General features: G+C 45.2%; 1 protein-coding gene across 5 annotated transcripts in view; it reads right to left on the reverse strand.

Annotated features, from left to right (window-relative positions):
• The window catches only part of PASD1 (PAS domain containing repressor 1), a 108598-nt gene that overhangs the window by 51636 nt on the left and 34343 nt on the right, over positions 1-22619 (reverse strand). For 2 of the 5 annotated variants that reach the window (XM_032996100.2, XM_032996097.2), the window contains exon 1: positions 4757-5014. The exons of the other annotated variants lie outside the window; for them this stretch is intronic. The gene's annotated coding sequence lies outside the window, so the exon portion shown is untranslated. Of the gene's footprint in view, positions 1-4756; positions 5015-22619 lie in introns of those variants that run through there. 5 annotated transcript variants of the gene reach the window in all.

The raw sequence follows: 22619 nt of genomic DNA on the forward strand, positions 1-22619 counted from the left end.
TGTACAACTGGCCAGAGCTAAACAAATTATTGTCTTTAACCTCACTTCATACAACAGATGGTCCTTTTGTGTAACCACATCTCTAGCCCTCCTACAGTTGTAATTTAACATGTGCTTGACTGGGGTGTCCACAGCTATGCAAAATCCCAATGGGCTACTCCATGTGCAGCAGAACGCTCTTGTACCAATGCTCTGTATGATGATTTGTACAACGATAATATCACACTTCCCTGAATCTCTCATATTATTTTCCTTTGATATCCAGGGATGTCATCACTCTCCTTCACAGCTGCATCTCACTGCTTGCTTGCAGGTATCTCCTGAGCAGCCAGTGCATCTACATCTACATCTCTCCCTTCTGTCACTGACAGTTGACGAGCTCCTGCTTCACACTGGAAATTCTTGTTACGGGTCTCCACGCTTAAAACTTTGCATGACTTTGCATTCAGGACTATTAAATGTCATTTTAATTCTATCACTCCAATCAACAAAGTCATCTAAATTCCTTTCATATGATAATCTGATCCTCCTCCATATTGACAATACCTCCCAACTTTGTGTCATCCCGAACAGCTCCTGGGCACACACCCACAGGTAGAGCAGCTCCATTCAACTGCCTCAAGTCAGGTCCCAGGGGAGCACCAGCACTAATCTCTCTCCATCCAGATGACTTTCTTTGAATACCTCGCTCCATTCAGACAAATTTTACTTGCATGCAACTGTTGTATCTTTTCCTTAGCCAGCTCCTTTTTCACCTATCAATTCTTGTATTGAACCACCATCTTCATTTTAAGCAATAATCTCCTGTGGGGCATGGTAACAAATGCTTGGCTTTAGCTAAATTACATTTTGGCCTTACCCCACCTAAATAATCTATTATACAAAAAAATTGTTAGATTAGTCTAGCACAATCCACTTTTGATAAAATCTTGCAATAACTTAGCCTGCTTCCTCATTATTTCCATGTCTAATTATTCTTTCCTACAAAATACGTCATAAGACACTGTGTACTACTGCATTCAAACCAGCAGGCCTGTAGTTCCCTGCATTACTTTTTTATTTTTTGACTGTATAGGGACTCCTTGTACAGGACACAAATGCTTCCCCTCTTCTGCTGCTGAAGAGCCATGGGAGAGCCTTTCTGCAAAGCCATGTAAGCCTTGTGCCACTGCTTTTAGTATTCCAGGACTGGGATTATTGGCACATTGTTTGCCTCAGTAAGGTATTTAAGTTTTGTTTGTTTTCTTTGTTTTGTTTTTTTCTTTTCTTTTTTTCCTTTTTTTTTTTTTTAAACATTGCTATGAATAGCTTTCAGTCTCCTGCAGATTTGTTAGTAATTACACTCCGTTCCAGATTCTACAGAAGGTTCTGCTTTCATGAGAAAGTTGTGTCATTATTTAGAGACATCAGTTCTCCTTTCAGTGTGGGCATGGCTAATTTCAGTTCTGTGTGCACTGATTAAGTGCAGGTTTTGGTTGAACCCAAAAGAATTCATTTGAATGAAAATAAGAATGTACTTATGCAAGGTCACATCAGGTTAATCAAATCACTTTAAAAACAGACTTAAACTAAATTGGTGCAATCTCTCCATGTAGACAAGGCCAAAGACAACAATGGAATATGAAGTAGGTCAAAGTCTCTCATTAATTGTACGCACCTCTGTGGTTTGACTGAATCTGGTGCTTCTGGAGCCAAGCAGATGTGGAGCCAGCAAGCCCAGCTGTGTACAGAGTGCTTGTGGAGGCCTTGCCACCACTTCAACCTCATGTAAAACCAGGACTCATGTGAGACCAGAGTAATAATAAAGAGCCTTTTGCAGGGCTTCTGCACAGGGGCACCGTTGTTTGGCACACAGGCCACCGGACAAGAAGTTGAGACGTGCTACACAGTTCTGCGTGCACAAAAAGTATTAGAGAAATAAAGGAAAAAGAAATGGCCTCAGCCTGGGCAGCAGAATGGGACAGACAGGGCAGAGCTGCAGCCAGGCGAGCCCCGCCGGCACCAACGGGCACAGAGTCACTATTGCAGCGCGACAACGTGGGGCACCTCGAGCAGAATATGGCCCTAAGGTGAACAAAGATGCGTGTGAAAGAAGGGTGTCATCCAGGTTGTAGCAAATAAATACAGTTTTTGTACCTGCCTGACTTCCTTAATAGAGATTTGGAACTGAAATGATACAGAGGCGTACCATTTTAATGATACCAGCAAGGACTGATCCATACTATCCGGGGTTTTATAGGTTTTACTGTTTTGGTTAAAGCTGTATTATTCCACTAGAATCCATAACTGTTTCAGCACAAACCTGGATTCAGCTGTTTTGGAATAGGCACACAGTTTGTTCCCCCAGTCTTGAAGGAATGAGCTATGTTGGCATTGAAACGTTTGTATCATTACATGTGAATCTTGGGAGGTTGTGTAATTTAGGGTAAAACAATGCAACTTCTGTGCATAGACAAGCCCTAGCTCCAACCTGTAAAGACATCCTACCAATTTTTCGATACTACTAACGCACAGAAGTTGGATTCAACATCAGTATGTCTGAAATGTAATGCTGCTTCCAACACCGTGAGACTTTAATTATGAACTACTCATTTGCTAATTTTAATCTTTAACCTTGAGCTATTTTTGAGTACTCAATGTGTGTCTTAACCAGTGAAATAATTTAATACAGACATAGTCTGAATGACTAAAAAACAGGAACCATTACATATTTACTGCCAAATTTCACTGAAGTTTGTAGTTTATAAAAAAAATTTCAAACCAATTTTATTTTTTCCTCAAAATCAAACAACTCTGATCCACAGTTCCAAAAGAACATAATAAATGAGTGGTAAGCAACCCCTTCTGAAGCCATTTGTATTTTTCTTATTACATCTTCCAGAAAAATTCTAAAGATATAGTAGTAAACATGTTTAGCCCAAAAGATATGAATGCCTCTATTCCACACAAACTTCCACTTTTGGCTTAACTCCTGAGCCTCCTCTCCTCATTAGCACTTGCTGCACTTCTCAGAACTTCATCAGCCAGAGAGCCCTGAGTGCTGTCCTTAAGGCACATCAGTGCACAGGGTGCTCTTCCCTCCGCCACACAGCACTGACACATGAGCTTACTCTGATTAGCACATTACAGGAAAATTATCTTTTTTTTTTTTTTAATACAGTTTCTAGAAAACAAAAAATCTAAATGGATTTTTCTAACTGGGTAACTATTGTGAGGCATTGCAGCCTAGGAAGTTTATAAAAATTACACAAATTCCCAGCCAAAACAGTACATGTTGTAGTATGTCCAGTACAAGGGGTTCACAATGCACACTGCTGAAATCGTCTGCTGCTTCAAACAACATTTGTAGTACCTACGAGACTGTAAAGCCTATGTATCAAAAGCATAAATTTAGAGCTGCCTCTTTAAAGCAAATTCCCATTTCCAGAGCTAGGGATTAGCAAGCAGTGATCCAGCAAAATAAGGACAGGGAGCACAGTCATTCTGCCTAAAAATGAGGTGACTCCTGAGATTCTCCCATGTATACACCAGAACATCTTGTCCCATTACTTAAATCAGCACCGCCGCTTTCACTGCACATGACAAAATAAACTCAAGCTAATAAATAACCCTGCCCTCCCAGGTTATACTGTACCCTCGCAGGCGGGTGAACCATGGGACATTTTAACAGCTTTGATTTCAGGTACATTATCTCCAGGGCTACTCCCCTGCTGAGGAAGACAACTTCATTCAGGGATCAGCACTAGCTGGCACTTAAGTGCCGGTTCTGTCCCCAAAAAGGGACCGCTGTGCTGCACTTCCTCAAAATCCACTTAGGATAGCCCCGGAGCCTCCTGCGTTTGGGGACCGTGGCATTTTACAAAGGACAAGTGCTCTCTAAAGTGCATATGACACCTCATTTATGAATCACGCAGGGCTCAGTTTTGAACTGTGCTTCCAGTGCAAGCTACCCAGAGCAATCATTTTGCAATTTCTGCCTTTAAGGACCAAGGCTTCGAGTTATCATTCACAAATCCACAGCTGAAACGTATAAAGGACTTTCAAAGCCTTCGTAATTCCCTGCTTATAATGTAAACAGTCTGTAAACACAATAACCCTGGTGGGAGGAGTAACTTTTCAACCTGGATTTTAGATGCTATCTTTAGCCACAGGACTCAGTTCGGAGGTTTTTCCCCACCGCGTTTTCAGACAAACGCATTCCCAGAACGACACAAATTTAAGACAGAACGAGAATCGGGCGACCGGGCCCATTTTAGCCTCCAGCAAATCGATCTCCCCCCACCCAAGCCCCCCGCAGCTCTCAGCTGTGCTCAGTCCCGTGGCCGCTCCGGAGCCGGTCCCGTGCCCGGTGCCCGGTGCCCGGTGTCCGGCCGCCGCCGCGCTCCAGCATCCCCCGCCCGGCAGCGGCGGCTGCAGCACGCGGAGCCCCCTCCCCGCCTCAGCTCTACAGTGGGAACCCACCCAGCACTTGCGCCGTCCTGCCGATACACAGATTTCTTTTTTTTCTTTTTTTTTTTGGGGGGGGGGGAGGGATGGGGTGTAAACGGGAAATTAAACCATTTAAGTCGCGGCTGTAAATTTTCCCCTCCAAAACTTAATCGGGACGTCCCGGAGGTGCTGGAGGAGGGCAGGGCGAAGCGCAGCCGGGGCTCTCCCCGGGACACGGCGCGGCCCGGCAGCGAGGGGACCCCCCCCCTCCCGCACCCCGCGAGGGTCCGCGGCTCCCCTGGCCCCCCCGCCGCAGCGCCCTACGTACCGTCTGGGAGGATGCGCGTCCCGGAACCGCTCTCAGTGCCATGCCCGGCCCCGGCGCGGTGCCCCGCCGGCACCAGGGGTTACCGCCCGCCCGGGGCTCCCGCTGCCCGGAGGGGACATGGCATGTGCGGGGTGGGGGGTGGGGGGCGGTGGGCGCGGGCTGCCGGCGAGCTGCGGCGGGACTTGTGAAACTCGCCTATTGCGGCGGCCGGTTGTGTAACGCGGCTCCTCCCGGCGCTGCACAGGCGCGCTCCTCCCCCGCCCCTCACCGCTGCCACCGGCGGCCGCCGGGCCGGCGGCAACGCGCCGAGCGCGAGCCCGGCGGAGCGCGGGGAGGGAGCGCGAGCGCGCGCGTGAGGCGGGAGCGGGAGGAGGGCGGGGCCGGGCGGGGCGGGGCGGGGCGGGGCGGGGCGAGGGCGGCGGGAGCAGCCCGGGGAAAGTGGGTCACCGGCCCCGCCGCGCCCCGACCCGCCCCCCCCCCCCCCCCGAGCAGGCCCCGCAGCCTCCCTGCTCTCCCCACGCGGCGCGGGGCTCCGCTGCCCGGCCCGGCGCGGGCCCTACGCTCAGGGGATTAGTCACCCCGCGCCATGAGTCACTGGCTGAACATTTCCCTCTTCCTTCCTCTTACGACTCTTTTTTTTTTATTATTATTATTATTATTTATTTTATTTTTTTCATTACCGTGATTATTTTCCCTCCTCCCCAGGGACAGCAGGTCGCTCCTTCCCCGCTCCCCGCCACAACCGCCGTGCCCAGCCCCGGGCGAGGACCGGAGCCGGTGGCGGGGGGGCAGCGGGTCCCGCCGCTCCGCGGAGCCGGGGGTGGGGCCGCTTTTCACTGGTTCCATTCGGTAATGCTGATTGCCGGGGATGTGATTTACACCTCTCCTGGGGCAGGAAGCAGTAGTTACCAAAAGCTGCGGCACCGAGAGTGGTCTCACAGTGCGCTCTCCCTTACTAACAAGTTAGCAAATGTTTTTGGTATGTATTTTTTTTTTTTTTTTTGGGGGGGGGGGGTTAGGGGAGCTGGTGTTTCCTTCTCCCCCCACCACCCCGCGCCTTCAAGTTCTCTTAGAAAGCTGCTCCCCAACCTATGCAATGCTGGCAGATCTGCTCCCCCTGGGAGCCCATTCCTGCCCAGCAGCCCATTCCCACAGCTGGCATACCTGACCCCTGGCTTTTTTGCCTCAGCCAAAATTCCCGTTCCCCTCTCAGCCCTCGGTCTGCCAGAGGAAGGGGGCAGGGGGGCAGCCCGCCTGCATGGCCCCATCCCCCCCAACGTGCCAGTGGCCCAAAGCACAGCACGGGGGACAAAAGCAGAACCAAAACGGGGACAGTGGACAAAAGGCTTTGCTATGAGTTTTTTAATATAAACCTGATGCCACTGAGGAAAGGGAAGTAACACTGTTATAGCAATAACCCTGAGGAACATCAGCTCTTACTGATGAAGACAAGAGAAAGGGCACCTCTGCACACAGTTAATATTTCTTATTTTCTTTCTTATCAGAGGCAAAGAAAATAGCGTGGTTGTGCTGACTGCCACAAGTAGCAAATCTCATTTTCCCACTGAAAGCGGGTTTTTGAGGCACACAGCCTCATCATGCAAAGCACAGCAACCCTTCCCTCATTCATGTGGGAAAAGTACTTCTTGTCCTCTTCCAGGCAAGGTACAAATAGGTATCAAATGCAGCATTTATCTCCTTTTTGTACTTGTTAAGGTGTGTCTCTGCAGCCTGCAGTGCAGCCCTGTCACCAGTGACGGTCACTGAGAGGATGCCATTGCCCACGTATGTGGGCATGCAGGTTCACATTTACGGAATTAGATCAGGAATAAAGAGAATACTGCACACTGCAGCTGAGGCACTTCAGATGAAGCACTGGCGGGTAGATGCTGTGGGCAGCACAGGCAGGATGTGGCCCCAGCGGGGCTGGGCTGGGGCAGGTTTTCCCTGGAGGCACCAAGTGCCACAGCCATTGCCCCATTGTGCTGGCAGCCAGTCGGGTGTGCTGGCACTGCCCGGCCAGATCTGCACCTCGACACTTCCACAGGCATCCCCGCTATCCCACGAGCCCGACAGGCACAGCAAAGAGCATCAACACTCTCTTCTAATACAGTGAAACACTCAGAAATACCATTTTACACATTAACTGCAATAACACGATTTTCTGACCAGAAATTGTGTTTTATTTGAAGTGTTTCAACCAGCTCCCCTGCAGCCCCTGTCAAGTAGAGACAACAGGCTGGGCCAATGCAGGGGCCACTTCTCCTAAAGCAATGCTGAAAGAGTTTTCATGTCAATGACTTTAATTATCTCATTTAAAAGAACACACTCTCCACTGAGATCTTTCCAAAAGTTAAAAAAGAATTGGGAAACAGGCATTTCTGACACAACAAAATTCACACATTGCTCAGCAAGCTGTGGTGTTGGGCAGCTTTGGCTGTACTCTGCAATGCTTGGCATAGCCTCAGATTTGTTTATATTATTAGTTTTTAACAATGCTGCTTGCAAAGACATGGCAGCAGCAATAAAACCAAGAGAGAACTGGTTTTGGCCAGAAAATAAGAACAGCAAAGAATATATCTATATAGCTATATATATCTTTCTATATATATATCTCTAACTCTATCTAAACCAGCCTGTCCCTGCTGCACTCACTCAGCGGACTGGAGAATCCTGCAGCCTGGTAGGCACCATTAAGGAGTAACATAATTAAACACAGAAACAGAGCGATAGCTTGGACTGTATCTTGCAGGATCACATTCCCATGAGCAATCTTTCATCCGGAGCAAAGGGTTGTCCAAACGAGCCTTTAAGTTACGTGAAAAAACTTCATAGCCAGGCAATGTTTGCATTGCGCCAGGCTAAGTCAAGAACCAGCTCCGGTACAGGATCAGGCTCCTCAGCCTCATCTCACTCCGGAGCATGCCCAGAAAGTCAACAAGATGCTCTCGCTTTACACACAGCAGTAACTGTAACGCTTGGGATTGTGCAAACCAAAAGGAAAGAGAAGAATGGAGACAGCAGAGTAGGAAAACCACCCTTGCCTTGATCTGAAGGGGCTGGTTCTGTGCAGGTTTCGCTGGGACTCTGGGATGCGGAGTTGAAGCAGCGGAGCCCACCCAGTGCCCACCATGGGAGCCAGCGGGTGAGGCTGGTGGCAGCCCCTTCCAGCATTGCCCAAGGCAGGGACACGCTAATTGTGTCGGGGCTATTGCACAACGCTGTTGCCTTGATACTGTGTCATGTAAAGATTTGAAACTGCCTCTTTATTAGTCATCCTCTATTCATTTTAATTGTGCCTGATAAACAGGGACATTTCACCTTTGTGTTCTAGTGTACGCACTTATGCACTTATCTTGCATATTTATATCACCCAAGAGACTTTCAGTCTTTTACCCTAGAGTTAGTAGATGCAGAGAAATGAGTAGGCATTGTCATCACAGCCTGCTCATGTTCTCCTGTGTTTGCTTGCTACATTTTCAGACCTCTGCTCTCCCAGTGTGGAGATCTCCACAGGTCCTTGATCCTGGGGCTGGAAACGTTCAGGCAGAGGCTTAGGTTAATGCATGGGAACCCGTAAGAAGGGATAGGCTGATTGAAACACACACTTAATTTTGTTTCAGGATCAAGTGCTGTAGGTGTGTGCTTAACACCACAGGATTCACTTTGATCTTCCCTGAGGACAGAATTTTATGTGGATTAAATTCTTGCCTCTGAATTATAGTACTGGTTATTTAACAAAATCAAAGTTGGGAGATGAATAAATAATTATTGGATTTAATGTAAAGAATATAGTTGAAGTCTCTGGAATATTTTAATCACATTTACTTGCAACAGAAATATATACTGCCCAAGAGTTTGTCTATGTGAAACTGTCCCTGCAATTCCTTATCTATCTTTATGTTTGTGAATTCTAAAGTTTCACCGAAAACTCCTGGAAATAGCATTGCATTTTCCTTTCTGTGGTATTATGACCTTCTCCTCATCCCAAACACCCCCCTGTGCTTGCAGTGGGGACAAGGAAGTGCATTTTGGCCAGGCACAACTCTGCCACCTGTAAGAGAACTGCAGTCAGGCTTTGCAGTGGCTTCTGCAGCCCCCTGGATCACCCCTGGCACTGCTGCTGCGCTGCGGGAGCTGTGCTTACAGCTCACAGCTCTGGTTCAAGCAACACCCTACAGCTATTGGAGTCCTTCTTCCTCTGGAGATGCATCTGTTCTCTGGGCTTACATAGTTTCACTGTCATTTTCCCCCTTTAAAAAGGCTCAAAAATAGAATTCAGGTTCGCACCAAAATCATGTGATAAGATGGGTAAAATCCCATTCTCATTTAAGTTCAGAAAAAGGAACGGAAACTCCATTAAAGGCAGAGAAAAAACCACATTTATTCCAGTGTCAACAGGATTTCCCTCTTAGCATAAAATCTTGCATCCCTGTGGGCTGGAAGGACCTACTTGCTGTCCTACCCAGCATCTCGGAGCGCCACTTTGAATCTTTATGCAACTGCTGAAAAGGGTTAGGAACATAAATGAGTTAATCACAATTTAGGACAAAATTCCACCTAAGCTTTTGAGAACCAACTGGAATATTTTAATTTTCATCATCCAGCACCTTAATTTGTAGGAAATGGTTTAAGCTGGTTCTTGTGGAGGCAAGATTGGTACCCAAATTTTGTGTGTGTCTAAGGCCCCATATTTCCTTGTGCTAGCGTAATAGCATGGCCAGATCAATGTATTTATCTGAAAAGCTGAGAGGTGCCCAAGTCAGGGATCTGTCCAGGAAAAAGAGTAAAAGAATATTTTTAATGTGGCCGATCATACTTTCAACAATAATTATTATTTTTATAAAGGAAAAAGTGTTCTTTCTTAACTGCGGTAAAATATTCTCTGATAAGTATTCCTGTGAACTGTTATTCTTACTAACTGAAAGAAATGAGGAAAAAGCCTTGCACAAACAAGAACGTGGCTACCTTCACCTGCCTGTATCCTTCCATGAGAGCATACACTGACCCTAAAGCTTTTTAACCACATTTTAGCTTGATCCCATAAAATAATGTACCTCTGAATTAAGTTTCTTTGATGCTGGGTTCATATCTTCTGGATACTGTGCTGAAGACAAATTCAGGCTGCTGCATTTAAATGTGGTTAAGTGGGCACAGGCAATAATCACCTCTGATTAGTATAATCAGCTACTGAGGGGCCTCATGAACAGAGACATAAAATAGAAACTTAATGATAATTATGTTAAAGGCCCAAATCCCCCTGAAATCAGCAGTCAGAGGACAGAGGGAGAACAAGGCAATGGCAGCAGCTGGAGTATCACCCATGGATGAAGCACAGAGCAAGAATGGGCAGTGCAGAATTATCGTCCATTGTCTACAAGTGCATCTTTCCCAATAAATCACGGTTGCTACTAATTAGGACATTAAATTCACATTGATAAACATGGATATTTTCTATTAATACTTCTGCTGATGCTAAGCTTTATTCATACAAGGTGGTATCACTTTAAAGCTTCTCTCTGGTACTTGCCCATTCTTAGTTACTTTATCCCATACACAGAACTTAGGAATTCTGCAGGTCAACTATTCCTTGCACTGAAAAGTTTCCACTTCTCCCCTCTGGCCTTTACCCAGAGCGAATGCAATGTTAACAAGGCCATCTGATGGAGTTTTCAACATCATGGGTTAAAGCAGCAACATCTGACTCCAAGACAAGAAGCAATGTGTTCCTGACCAAACATGGCAGAGAGAAAGCTGTCCTTGCCATCTGATCTTCCTACTATAACCAGGGTCTGACCAGGCCCCCAAGTTGCACATGTGGGTGACAAAGGACACATCTTGGGAGGGCTTAGCAGGCTGTGCTGGGACAGGAGCTGCCTCCGTCCATATCTTACCCTCTGTCTCCCAGTTACTAACATGCATCTCATTTGGTTTGCCTGGACTGGTCTGCAGCCAGAGGGCTCCCAACTACATCCTAATCTCCTTCAGAAACTGGGTAACTGGGACGGAGAGTGGCTTTAGGATGGCTGTGACCTGCAGGCATGACCTGCAGGCACGAAGTACTGCAGTTCCCACAGCGCCGCTCACCCCCTGCGCAGCCTTGCTGATGTGGAGACCTCCCTCTGCAAACCCATGTGCAATGGGGTGCTGAGAGAAGCTAGTGCCTCAATTTACTTTGTAAAGAAAGTAAAATCTTCCTCTCCAAGGCAAAATGAACGGTGGCAGTCCTTCTCCAGCTCTGCAGCTTGTGCAAGAAGACATTGAAATCAAGACAATTGAAGACCATGGAAGGGCCCAGTAGGAAGCAGACAGGGCGTTTGCATTTAGAAGATCGAGGGGTTGACAGTCCTCCTACCACACCCTGATTGGCAAAGACTGAAAAAACAATACGTATATATCTCTGTGTGTATCTGATACCAATGCAAACTCACTCACCACAGACAGTTGCATGTATTTAACCACTGAGGAAAGACCAGGCATAGTTTGACAGCCAGTCGGATTATAAATGTCAAGCGGTCACTTCTTAAGCACAAGCTGTGCCGGTGGTTTTTTAGAAGAATTGAGCAGCCTGACTGTCTTGAGGGACCACTGACAATACAACTCAGACACTAAAAAGGACAGGAGCCCGGAGCACAGGCCCCAGGCACAGCTCTCTACATACCTCCCTTAATGGTCTTTTAGGATACACAGTAAAAAAACCATGTTTCCTTGATCCCAAGTGCACCAAAGTCAATAGGGTTCTTGGGTAACTTCCACTGTTTTCCTTTTGTCTTTTTTTTAAAACACAGAAACCTAAATAAATTAATGAATGCATAAAAGAAGTGGCCTGATATTCAACAGAGATCTTACCCTGGGACCAGGACAGACTGAAAGCATCACGTGTTGCTAATGCTGTGCCTCTGTGCTCATACCTAAACAAAAGCAAGTTAAAACGCAAGTCTGCGAGATTTTATCACTGTGTTTTACCACTAAACGATACTGAAATGTGTCAAAAATTATTCAGAACTGCGTGGGATGTTACTGCACTCTCTACTCACAGAAATGCACATGGTTTTCCTGGGTGCAGGGGAGGTGCTGAACATCATCAATGAATTGACTATGATGCTAGAAACTAGAATTATGTGACAGATTTTGTCTACAAGCAGCGTTGCAAAAAGTCAGTCCTAATAAGTGGAAACAAACCCCTGACTGACCTGGTGAAATCAGTTTCTATTATGCAGCTGTGTAACTGATTGCATTTTTATGTGTCTACAGAAAGTGAATATGCAAGACAATTGGAATTTCCTCATCTAAACAGGAATATCAAGATCAGTTTTGGTCAGGGCTTGTGAATGAGAGGCTGGGACTGAAGACAGGAGCTGTCTGATAAATGTGCTTGTCATGAAACTCGGGACACATTTTGCAGAAGCAAGACCTGTGGGATATGGATTGGATTTCTGTTTGGACAGCTTGTCTTGTCTCTTGGCCCAAATATGGTGGTGACCATGTGGGCAGTTAAGTACTGCCACCCTTCTCCCTCTTACCCCAAGAGCCTCCCTGACTGTCTTAGCAACAGGTCCTGCTGGTCCTCTCCATATCAAGAAAATTCCTTGGTCTTCTTACACCAGGGAAGCATCCATCTTCTGTGGTGAGCCAAGCAGTGCCTTCCCAGCACATTTGCAGGCAGCCAGATGAGTCCGAGGAGGTAGGGTTTTTGTTTGTTTGGTTTTGTTTGTTTTTGGTTTTTGTTTTCTCAGAAAAATGGTTCCTAGTTTTTTTGCACTAACCAACATCTGTCAAGTTGTAGTGCTTCTCACAGATATCATCTACATTTGTACCCAAATTTGCATTCAGCAGAGTATACAAAGAACATGGTTCTGCAGAGCGGAGCCCAGGGCTTCTTAGGGCACTGCAAAACACTGTTCAGTAAAATGCTGGCTTACAACAACTTTCTTTTCATTAAGATGAAAGACTGTTCTGCTTTGGAGCATTATTGCTGTTATAGTGACATCTCTTAGTTCCCCCCACTTTCCATCCTCCCCTTGTCCATTTAATACAGCTGACTGCCCTTAACACTGGTAGTGGTGCTAGTTTGCAGAATAACAAGTCATTTCAACTGAGGAAAAACAAGAGAGAGAGAGAGAGTCCAAAAATAAAATTTTAAAAAGTGCATTGTTTCCTGTAGAGCTTCAGTCCTTTCACTTGCAGAACTTCAGTTGACCTGCATTAGACAGCACTTGCACAAAGTGCTACAAAGACAGCACTTGCTGTGGGTCTGCTGCCCTGTCATCATCTCCTTCGGTGAATTCAGACACCAGGCAGTAGTATGTACATGGCACAGATAGTGTCACTAGCGTAGCAACCGGTGGGCGAATCATAATGAAACTATGAAGAGGAAACATGTCACAAACTGAAGGAAAATCTCACTTTTCAGTGGAGTGTTTCATCTACAGAAGAATGTTCAAGTTAAGGATGTCGATGAGAGAATCGGCTTGTCCCCTGGTCACTTAATGGAGCTTTTTATGCAGTTATTTACTGGTTCTGTTGCTATGGGAAATATGAATACTCGCCATGACAACTGCAGCAGAGCGTAGCTCACAATCCACTTCACTCAGAGGATCTTCTTAAGGAACTTCTCCCATTCATACATCCTACAACATTCTGCATCCTTGAGAGCAATTCAGCATGGGGTTTTCAGGCACAGTGATTAATTCTTCTGCAATTTACAGTGTGATATTGCCTGGTGTCTAATATTACTTGATTCTTATATAGCCCTTTCCATATTACATCTGAAAGTACTTTGCAAAGGTAATCCTTAAAAAAAAAAAAATTCCGCTTATTTCACAGATGAGAAATTCAGGCAAAAAATTTCACATAAGACCCCCACAGCACAGCAGTATCAGTATTTGCACCCATGTCGCTTGGGCCAGTACGTTAGGATAAGAGGAGCATGGCTCTCATTGCAACAGGATGGGATGACCCTATGAACTCTGCAGCCAAAATACACACAATCCAGGCAGAGTGGCTGCTGGGGAAAACTTCAGTAAGCTCAGTGCATCTTTATTTCTGCTTAAACAGGAGCAACACACCACAGTGCTTTCACTTGAACCCTGGTTTGTGGTGTACCTGGATGACTGCAGGCTCATGACTGCTGCAGAAGGGCTTGGGGAGCAAGGGCACACCCAGTGCCAGCTAGGATGCTGCAGGAAAAGGATTACACTCCCCGTAACATTTTGTTCCAGATGATGCTTCTGGAACCATCCTTCCTGGTTTGCATGGAGGGTTTATGCGTGCTGCTGATGATCCAAGTTGTGCACACTGAAATAAAGCACACGCTGTCCTTGTTTTGTTCTTCCTGGTCAACCTGCAGCTCCAAACACCCTCCAAGCCCGTGCTTTGCTTTGGCAGACAGGCTTCCTGGTACCAAATTGCGTGCTGCTCGCTCGGGCAGCGGCACGGGCTGCAAGCACAGTGCCAATGACCCCACAAAGTTAGATGGTTGGGTTGCACTTACTTTGTGATATGAACTCATTGAAGCTCTGTCCTGCCTCGGCCATTAGTGGAGCATGGAGTTTTCTAAAGTTATTTGCCTTAAAATGATTTCTGGAGGGGAAAAAAACCCAACAAAATGTGATCTAGAGTTATGGGTAACCTGGAACACAAAGAACGTGCTCAGAGTAAATATGTGACTGAGAAAACCATTACCAACCCAGACGATAATAATTCTGGCTATTTTCCTCTTAACCTTGCCAGACATGTTCAAAAGTGCATAATAAGTTACATCTCTCCTTTATCACAAGGTTTAGCCTAGAGGGAAACTCTCTCTTTTAGTTACCGACGTTAACCATGTTGCTTTTGGCATTGGATCTATTTCCCTGCTTTAAAAAACAGCATTGACAACTTTTTTCCACTGTTTAATTTGTGTAGTCACAGTAATTAAATATGAATCTTCAAATATTGCTTGACATATTGCAGATTTATCATCAGTGAAACAGTCTTCTGCACATTTCCATAATTGCTGCTGTTCAGAACAAAATGGTTATGCACTGAAAGACTGACAATTTTCTCCTTTTGGTTATTTTCTCATTTGTTTGCCCTCTTGGCAGTGTTGTACAGCCACTTAATTTCATAATTAAATTATTTTCCATTCACACATGGAGGCAACAGTTTACTTTCCAGTGTATTTTTTTTTTCTTTTTCATTTTATATTGTTTCTGAATCTGTGGAATCCAATACATACTGCAAGGAGCCAACATATATTTTAACAGCATCTTACAAAATGCTGTTCACGTGCTGCCCCAGCTGAGTAACAGACAAATATAAATCACATAGATACTTCATTTGAATATAGTGGCTTTGATGGCCAAGAAAACGTTTTGCGTGATTGGTGGCTTTAACCCTTCATGCTTCTGTGGGTGGTAAATTTTGCAAAGAATTAACTGACTTCAGACCTTAGTTCAGATTGAAGGGTTGGGTTTTTTCCATCTCTGTGGTGTACACTTTTACATCATGATTGCCCACCATCTCTGCATGATTTCTTAGAAAGGACAAAGAATTAGATTCTGTGAACAGATCAGTTTTGTAGTAAAGAGGAAAGATGAAAGAAGTGATTTTTGAGACCCTTAAACCCTGGCAGGAGCAGCCTGTGTGATTTCCATGTCTCATAAAGTGCTGGGGCAAAGCGCTCACCGTCCCAACTCCCCAAGCAGGCAGCTGACTAAATGTTACCTGTCCATCAATCGTGCCGTCATACGACAACACAAGCTGTCGTAATAGTCTCTGCTTAACTGTGCACATGTTTGTATCTGCTCAGAAACCCTTCTGGCTGTCTTCCCTTCACTAAATAAATATGTAGCTTCTTGTGAACAAAGCCTTATCAGATTGAACAAGCCTCTTGGGAACATTTGACGTATGAGAACTTGTACAAAAAACTGCAGACAGGTTGAAATACTTAAAGTGATAATAAGCCCCAATGAATTTTTTCACTGAAAATCAGGATTTCATTATAGGGGCCAGGTTACCTTCACTCCCTGTTAAAGATGAGAAAGGAACAGGCTGTTCCTGTTGCACATGACTTCTGTAAATCCTCAGCAAGCATAGCTGTCTGTGTCTCACCACCCCACTATTTCTGGGTACCCTCAGGTAAGCCCCAGCGTGGGTGCTGCAGTCACTCCTCAACACATCTGGTGGACCCTGCTGAGATCCCAGGTGCCTCCAGGGACAGTGCTGGGACCAAAGGAGAGGAGGAGTTAAAAACAGGACCATTATGTTAGGAGGGAGCAAGGAGTTTTGCCCAACAATGATTAAATACAAGCTTTTAGCTACCTGCCCATGTATGCCCAGGGCCCACCACTGGGTGCCTGGACTGGAGTGAGAGACCTACTGATTCAACCAGACCTGCAGCTCCTGTGCTCCTGGTGCGGTGATGCAGCACGTGGTCTTGTGTGGCTCCCGCCCACCTCATCACAAGTCTCAAGGTTTTGTCACAACCCCTGAGAGCAGGGAGAGAGAGCATCTCTTAATTTCACAGAAGTCAGATCAGTCCTCTTCTTTGAAAAGCAGTTTTTATCACAGATTAGTGACAGTGAGACCACAGCTTTTATTTGTTTGTTTGTTTGTTTGTTTTTTAATCTTCAGATGTTGATACACAAGGTTAGAGTCACAGGCTGTGGTGGAGATGGGCAAGCCTCAACTTTTCAACAGGTTTCCTCTGGAAGTAGGACCTACAGCTTGAGAGGGTGAACCAATTGACTTGGTAATTTCCTGCTTGCCACAGGCATAGCCCGCTGTCCACATGGACATCAGGCATTTTTGCTGTCACTGACCAAAACATACTGGGGCCAGAGAGCAATGAAATGATCTCTGAGCAAGGTGTCCTCCTCCTCCCTCATGAGAACACTGGAGATCTTCCAGTGCTGCATGGCCAACATTCAGCTGTGCGTTTCTATTTCAGGTCTCAGCTGCTGGAGCTGGCCAGAGCGGTTGATAGGCTTACCTACTGTCCTGCCAGGATCAGGGCTTGAATGAGGGCAAGCTGGCTGTGACCCAACCCAGATAAGTCTAAGGTTGTGCTGACAGGCTGCGAAAGAGAGGGAGCTGGAAGAACTCTGTGAGGAGAGTTTGCTTTTTATTGTTCAGATTTTCTGACCCAGGGACTTTTGTGGACTGGCTCCTGCCTCGTCAACTATCAGAATCAAGGATAGTCTGTTTGCTTTTGGTTGGGCTTCTTTTCTGGATCAGAAGGTGGAGCCCACTCCTTTGAACATGGGTCTTTCCTATACCAAGTCATCTTGAGAGTGGACTTGAAATGTCCAGGCTACCCTCATATCTATGTCTGCCCAAGGAGTGATGCAAACGTTCCTTTGACCAGATTGAAGCAGTGGTTTGAATGCACAGCTTCCCCTGTTCACAAAGGCGGCAGCATTGAGAGATTGCACAATAAATGAAAATAAGAGGCAAAAGCATTTACATCCTGTGTACTGGGTGCTGGAAATGTGGAAACCCACAGGACAGACTCTTCATCCTGAGGCTGACGGGCAGAGCCATACTTATTTGTCATCCTTGGAAGAAGCATTTTCTCCTTTATGCAGACTTTCTGCTGCTTGCAACTATAAAGAGACTTAATGGCTTTGTAACGCGACCTTTCCTTATTCAAACAACTGTAAGCAAATGAGCATTTTGCTTGATCTAACAGACAAGAGCCCAGATGCAATGCTAGAAACAAATAATTAATTTCTGACAGAGCAAAACTACTTGGGTGGTGCTCACTGCCTCCTCATGATGGCTAATTTGAGCATGACCTCCAAGACTGAAAAGAATTGCCTTGAAGAGCTTTTTGGAATAATATGCATCGTTGACATGTAAAGGTGAGACATTAAACTCTGCATAAGTCTGACACTTGTAAAAATAAAGCTGAACAACCAAGCAGTATTTTCTGATTACAAAACTGGTATTGCTTACGCTTCCCAGAGGAATCGGAAAGGCACCCCTTCCTTCACAAAGTCTGACGGGGAGAGAACTTGCATTTTCTGAAAATCCTCTCAGAATGGTAATAGAAGGGACCTTTGCTCCTCTGTCCTCATAAAACATATAGTGGGCAAAATTTTAAAGGGAACTGAGCCTTTGTGAATATCAGTCCTTTTCTCTAACGAATGCAGGGGAGATAACTCTGTGCTGTGCAGAAGCACACTCTTTTAGGCTACCCTGCATGTTGGAGCACTGGATTTAATTTTTTGGGACTGCAGAGCCTGAGCTGTATTTTTAGAATAGCTTGGAAGGTATAACCGAGATTTCCAGCCAGGCGTATGACTGCGTTTTGTGTGCAGTTTACAAATGGGAGAAATTAGAGCTGTATCTTTCAACTGAACAAAAAGACAACAGAAATCTTCAGGCAGAATTTTCTTCTCAGATCTACCCACGCTGCTCACAGTGATGGCAAAGAAAGGCATTTTCAGTGCTGCTTGCAGAGAGAATGCAGCACGAAAACAGATGCCCAAAGCATATATCTTAGAAGAATATATTTAGCCTAGAAGTGTTTTAAACTAAGAAGCGATTGTGCAAAATGCAGCTACCTTGCCAGCGTTATTTTAGTAAATAAGGAAGAAAATTTTATCCTCCTTACTATTATAGATAATCTGGTTAAAATGGGGATGAAGGAGTAGCTTTGGGTGTGCAATGATAAGAAGTGCCGTGACATTTAATATACTCAGGCTGTTAGAGCTTCATTTTGGATTTGATGGTCAGTAAAAGGACCAGAGCTTTCAGTTTGTAATCTTTTTTGGGAAAAGGAACAGGTAAAGCCCAGGAGTTTGAAACTTGTTCAGTCAGTTTATCAGGTGGAAATCTGCCAATTTGCAGTGAAAGGTGGTACATACAACTTCACAGGGCTGATTGTTTCAGTTGAGGGACCTACGCAAGAGTATGAAACATTGCATGCAATAAAGTTGCAGAGATTTTAGAAGATCCATCCTAAGGAGAGAGGGGAGAGCCCCCTGAGGCTCAGGCCAGCAGACACACTGGGTGCAGTGCATTGCCTTCAGTGCTGCCAGGATGTTGGTACATGCCCATCACTGTCTTACATCATTTTCCATGTACCGCACTATTATTACCGGCTGTTACCACCATGCCAAATGGAGTTTTGTTCTCACTATTCTTCAGGAACGGGCTTCGAGATGTTGCTACAGCACCACAAGTTTGCCAAGTATGTCATTTACTGCTAATGCAGGAATATATTTCAGACACTGTCAAAATTAATCAATATCTTTCAACTTGGGACACAATCAACCTAGACTGAGAAGTCTGATGTAGGTAGTCTTGAGCAGCCTGTCATTATCCTTCTCTAAAAGGACAAGTTGAGACCTAAATGCATCAGATGAATAGTGACAAAGTACAGAGGATACAGAGCTGAGTAAATGTCCTATATTCAGAACAGAGCACGCGTTTTCCAGTTATTTGATCCACTCCATTCCAGAATAAAACTAAAACACCCAATCCTGAACTAGGTATGTAGAAAATACCTCCACAACATAACTATAACACTGAACACAGTGCTTTCATTCCAAAAGTATTCAGAATTCAACACACCATTAACATTTATATTATAATAGCTATTTAGCTGTTCTTGTATTGGGAAGTCCTTATTAACACTGATAAAGCATTGTGAAGATGGGAGTTTCTCCTCAGTATTTCTAGAGTCAGCATTGTCCTCAATAAGATCCTTCTTTTGGAGTTCACTGGAAATAAGAACTTCTGTCTCTAGCCTAGAATTATTAGAAATTACATGATCTCTTCTCCCATAGATGCAGGACAGAGAAGAGGCCTTTAGGGTGACTTGCCATAAAATCTAGCAGGCCTATGACACTTCTCAAGGATATTATTATTATTATTAGTAGTAGTAGTAGTATTGTAGTGCTATTATTGCTGTCATATGCCAGTTGCAGATGGATTAAAAAAAACAGGCTAAGTTTAGTTAAAAAGGAAAAAGCCCTATTGCATTTAGGTTTCCATTAAGAATGCACCTACCAAATTACGCTAAATGACTGCTTTTTGTTCAAAGAGTTCTGACTTTGCAGTCAATGCATAGTTACGTTCATTTATTTTGTTAGTTACTTTTCAGGTAGAAATTCAATAACTTAAAAGTTCTTCAATCTGAAGTTCAACCCAGTATCCTCAAATCGTACATGCAGCCCTTTGATGTAAGTGCAATCTTAAATCTCTACTTCACACAAGCATAAATCTAAAAAGACAATGGCAGTGCTCCTGCCCTATGTGTTTCAAGCTCCTTCCATTTTATATAACCCAGAAGCATAAGTAGGCTTTTCTTCTTTTGATAATAACTCTAGATGTGGCACAGCCATACCTATGACTAACACACTCAACAATAACATTCACAAAATATATCGGTCAGGAGGGCAATCAAGCACACAGCACTAGCCTACATCACCTCTGGATTTCAGCATCTATGGAACACAGTCATCCACTTGCAATAAAGGCTCAAAAATAGAGGAAAATGCAGCCTCCACTACCACAGCTATTATAGCAAACAAGAGAAAGCTACCTTTGCATTATGGGCTTGAAGGAGCGTAGTCTCTGAATAAGAAAAGTTGAGCTGCTGAAATAGTTTGGATTTTGATCTGTACTTGTTTGGATCAGCCTCACAGCAACTATGAGTGTGCCTCACTTTGCTCTTTATGTTCCTCAAATGCTTTGCTATGTTCCACACCCATTTGGTAATGCTTCTGGTTTTCTTATTAAATCCATTTTCATCACCAACAAAGCAGAGTTTTAGATAAAGACACAGGAAGAAAAGTGATACTGGTTCCCCATGGCAATTACTTGCATGTGTTACCCTACCCTGGGTCTCAGCTCCATTCCTTGGGTCATAAGTGTGGAGAAGGCAGCACTATGACAAACCAGAACTGTAGGCACTGGCAGAGAAGAATCATCACTGGACATTTAAAAACTCATCTGGATCAGGGGAACAACCTTTCCTCTGGTAACAGAGGAATAGTGTGAAGTTTGGCCTGATAAAATGGGCTGGTTTGGTTTGGCTGGCAGTATCTCTAAATATGCCCAAATGAGCTGGAAATAATGTTTTTATCACTCATTACATGCATGGCTCAAAAGCTGCTCCCTTCAGTCACTGGGCACTGTCGTAGGGGATACTTCACCAGAGCCAGCTCAGGAACTTCTGCTGCTTAGCATCCCTTCTCCAAAACCAGGAGCACGCCTCCTCCACAAAATCAGGTCACTTTCATGCCAAGAGGACTTGGAACCACATTTTCCTTCCCTGTACTAGGTCTCTGGGGATCTCCAGACGTGGCACTTCCCTCGCTCCATCTCCTGAGCTGGTCCCCAAATCCATCATGCTGTGGCTGACACCTAGGGCTTCACGGGCTGTGGCACAGCATCTGCTGTACATACAGTGGCAGGGAAGCAACCAGTTTGCTTCGTGTCAGAAGGCCACCTGATTTTGTAGGCATTTAAGTCACGGTGTGCAGGCACCGCACAGCGTGCTCTGCAGCCACTCTGCTCCCTCTGGCCTGCTGCTGCTCAGGGCTGCATCCAGAGGAGAGTTTACATCCAGTGACCAGGTGTGGGCACAGTGGGCTTTGCACCGTTACTTCACCTGTGCCAAAGGGCAGCTAAAGAATTTGTGTTTGGACAGAGCCATATCTGCACAAAAATCATGGCAGTGAAACATCAGGGTGGGGGACTCTGGACAAATCACCATGTGAACCATGAGGCATAAGCAAGTGACTGCCATCTTTACATATTACAATATATAACTTCCTGACAGGCAGAACTTCCCTTCTAGGACCACTTCATCTATAGAGTGAACTTTTCTCCTCCATGAGGATCCTGCAAACACTTTCTTGGGTGGGAAAGCAGACATCAGGAAGTCAATGATGATGAATATGGTTAAAGCAATCTGTGGATTGCTTACCATACAGTGAAGGACACAAGTACCCATAAGAAGTTAATAAACACTGCTGTAATAGTGAAGAACACAAGTCAGAAGAGACTTTTCCTTGTGGTATCATGGCAAAGAGCTTCCTGTCTCTCAGATGGGTCTGTTAAAGTCAGTTCTGCCCTGGGAATGACCTTTGGCAAGAGAACAGCCTACACTTTGCTCCTTAATCCTTTGGTACATTTAGTTGGCCAGAGTTTAATTCAAATTAATATGAGATTGATTCGTGGCTGCAATCATGAAGGATGAGAAAGTTGTAAGGACATGCAGAATAAGGACAACCTCTAGACCCATGAGATTTCCTCTCATTTTTGCTGTCCAAAATTTTTTTCGAAGCCTCTAAACATCCCTGACTTCTCTGGGCTGGAATTTGTGGGTAGGATGGCTCCATAGAGGCACTGGGAAATAATACTTAGTAATGGAGAAACCTGAATCAATGGGTCCTCTCAGCTCCTTTGAGATGTGGGTTAGCCAGCAGAGCCAGAAGTTGTGCAACCCCCTGGCAGAGCAGTGGAATATGCCCCACTGCAACACCACCCAAGCCCAGCATAAAGGGAGGTGGCCATTTGTGCGAAGTGGAGAAATGCCCACTCAGAATCAAATTTTAAAACTCCCTCTCAGCACTCCAGGGGCACGTGTGGGCAATGACTGTGCATGATAGCTTCTGCATGGCTCCGGGAGTGGGTGAGACAAGCCTGGGAGCTGCACTGCAAGTGGCCTTGTACCGTGAGCGGTGCAAGACAAACCCAAATTACACCACCGCCCTCTCTTCCACATCTGTAAGTGAAAATACCACAAATGGACAGCACAGGTACAGACCTAAAACATTACTGCTCTCTCCCCACCCGTTTCTCTAACTGTGCAGCCCCATGTCTGAGGGCTGCAGTTTATCAATATTAAAGCACATACAAATCC

The sequence above is a fragment of the Tyto alba genome, unplaced genomic scaffold (genome assembly GCF_018691265.1).
Source record: "Tyto alba isolate M040663 unplaced genomic scaffold, T.alba_DEE_v4.0 Super-Scaffold_5, whole genome shotgun sequence".
NCBI lineage: Eukaryota > Metazoa > Chordata > Aves > Strigiformes > Tytonidae > Tyto > Tyto alba.